At 37.2% G+C, this 3,122-nt stretch overlaps 1 non-coding gene across 1 annotated transcript; it reads right to left on the reverse strand.

Moving 5' to 3' along the window:
- Positions 1-971: 971 nt before the first annotated feature.
- On the reverse strand, positions 972-1,101 carry LOC136147701 (small nucleolar RNA SNORA49). Its single transcript, XR_010659355.1, has one exon. It is a non-coding gene; the product is annotated as a small nucleolar RNA SNORA49 (small nucleolar RNA).
- Between the last annotated feature and the right edge of the window lie 2,021 nt (positions 1,102-3,122).

Raw genomic sequence — 3,122 nt, forward strand, 5'->3', positions numbered from 1 at the left:
AAAAGAAAAGTAATGTTATATAATGTATTAATAGAAAAAAGAATAAAAACTGTATGATCATTTCAATGACGTGGATAAGCCATCTGATAAAATCCAACACCCTTTCACGATGAAAACACTCAGAAAACTATGAATAGAAGGGAACTTCCTTAATCTGATAAACGGCATCTATGAAAAACTCATATTTAGTGGTAAAAGACTGAAAGCTCTCCCCCTAAGATCAGGAACAAGACAAAGATGTTCAATTTTACCATTTCTATTCAAGCACTGTACTAGAGATAATAGCCAGGATAATTACAAAAGTAAAGGGTGGAGGGATAGGAAGAGGATTCTTTTGGAAAGGAAGAAAGTAAAACTATTTCTATTTTCAGATAACATGATCTTGTATATAGAAAATCCTATGGAAGCCACAGAAACACCTATTTAAAATAATAAATAAATTCAGAAAAATTTCTTTGAACAAAATTCAAGTTAATTCAATAGCAATGACCAATCCAAAAGTGAAACTAAGAAAGCAATTCCATTTACAATAGCATAAAAAGAATAAATTACTTGCAAATAAATTTAAAGAAAAGTACAAGACTCACACACTGAAATCTATAAAACGTCAGTGAAAGAAATTAAAGAAGACCTTTATATGTTTATGGAAAGATATCTCATGTTCATGGAGTGGATGAGGACAATACTCTTTTTTTTTTCTTTTTTTTTTTTAAATTTTTTATTTCTTCTGGGATGAGATAAGCTCCCAAGTTAGTGCTCCTGATTAACGACAGGAAACCTTCAACATGTTCGGATGCTAGTCAGTTAGAAATTATTTGGTGTGTCTTTCCTTTGACTCATGGTTCATATTCCAATTACATCGGAGTTTAGCATTTTATCCTGGTTCTTTCAGGCATGTGCACTCTCCTTCACTTACTGATAGCTAACATCTCTACCCTGTTTGAAGGTTGCCTGCCAGCCTCCCACCCCGAACTGTCAGCTCCACGTGTAGACCCCAGAGGACAGCAGAGTCTCCCTGGGGAGGGATGCGTGCTTGTTCATGTACCCTCCAGCAATGCCAGGAGCCTTACAGCAAAAGCCCCTGGAGTAAGGCCGAGGGAGGACAATACTCTTAAGATGGCAATACTCCCCAAATTGGTCTACAGATTTAGTGGAATCAAAATCAAAATCCCAGCTGTGTTTTTTGCAGAAGTTGAAAAGCTGATTCTAAAACTCATATGGAAATGCAAGTGACTCAGAATAGTCAAAACAATCTTGAAAAAGAAGAACGAAGTTGGAGGAATCACACTTTCTGATATTAAAACACTTACAACAAAGCTACAGTAATCAGGACTGTTTATGACATAAGAATAGACATATAGATCAATGGAATAGAATTTAGAGTCCAGAAGTAAACCCTGACATTTATGGTCAACTGACTTTCAGCAAGGATGCCTAGGCATTCAGAGTGGAAAAAATAATCTTTAAAAAAAATGATACTAGGATACTGGATAACTACATGTGAAAGAAAAAAGTAAACCCCTTCCTTATACATTACAAAAAAGTTAACTCCATATGGATTATATTCCTAGCATAAGAATTTAAAATCTAAAACTTTTAGAAAAAAACATGGGCATAAACTTTCATGATCTTGGATTAGGCAAAGCATTCTAAGATGCAACAGCAAAAGGATAAGCAATGAAAGAAACAAGTAAATTGTACTTCATCAAATTTTAAAACTTTGGGGTTCAAAGGACACTGTCAAGTAAGTGAAATAATAACTGAGAGAAATTTTTTGCAAATCATATATCTGCTAAGGAACAATGTATCCAGAATACATAAAGAGCTCTTACAATTCAACAATAGGAAGACAAACAATCCTATTAAAAATTTGGCAAAACGTTGAAGAGATATTTCATCAAAGATATAAAACATGTACTTAATACACAATCAAGCATTTCTACTCCTAGTTATCTTCCCAAGTGAAATGAAAACATATGTTTACCACACAAAAACTTGTTTATGGGGAGTTTCCTGGTGATCCAGTGGTTAAGATTCCATGCTTCCAATGCAGGGGATGTGGATTTGATCCCTAGTCAAGAAACTAAGGTCCTGCGTGCTGCATGGTGTAGCAAAAAACAATAACAGCAACAAAAACTTGTTTAGGAACATACATGGTAACATTATTCATAATAATCTAAAACTGGTAAAAATCCAAATGCTCATCAACTGGTAGATGAATAAACAAAATGTGATATAGCCTTATAATGCATTCAGTTCAGTTCAGATCAGTTGCTCAGTCATGTCTGACTCTTTGCGACACCATGAACCGCAGCACGCCAGGCTTCCCTGTCCATCACCAACTCCCGGAGTTTACCCAAACTCATGTCCATTGAGTTGGTGATGCCATTCAACCATCTCATCCTCTGTCATCCCCTTCTCCTCCTGCCCCCAATCCCTCCCAGCATCAGGGTCTTTTCAAATGAGTCAGCTCTTCGCATCAGGTAGCCAAAGTATTGGAGTTTCAGCTTCAACATCAGTCCTTCCAATGAACACCCAGGACTGAGCTCCTTTAGGATGGACTGGTTGGATCTTCTTGCAGTCCAAAGGACTCACAAGAGTCTCCTCCGACACCACAGTTCAAAAGCATCAATTCTTTGGCGCTCAGCTTTCTTCACAGTCCAACTCTCACATCCATACATGACCACTGGAAAAACCATAGCCTTGACTAGATGGACCTTTGTTGGCAAAGTAATGTCTCTGCTTTTTAATATGCTATCTAGGTTGGTCATAACTTTCTTTCCAAGGAGTAAGCGTCTTTGAATTTCATGGCTGCAATCACCATCTGCAGTGATTTTGGAGCCCAGAAAAATAAAGTCAACCACTGTTTCCACTTTTTCCCCACCTATTTGCCATGACGTGATGAGACCGGATGCCATGATCTTAGTTTTCTGAATGTTGAAATTTAAGTCAACTTTTTCACTCTCCTCTTTCACTTTCATCAAGAGGCTCTTTAGTTCTTCTTAACTTTCTGCCATAAGGGTGCTGTCATCTGCATATCTGAGGTTATTGATATATCTCCCAGCAATCTTGATTCCAGCTTGTGCTTCCTCCAGCCCAGCATTTCTCATGATGTACTCTGC

The sequence above is a fragment of the Muntiacus reevesi genome, chromosome 15, assembly GCF_963930625.1.
Source record: "Muntiacus reevesi chromosome 15, mMunRee1.1, whole genome shotgun sequence".
NCBI classification, from domain to species: Eukaryota; Metazoa; Chordata; class Mammalia; order Artiodactyla; family Cervidae; genus Muntiacus; species Muntiacus reevesi.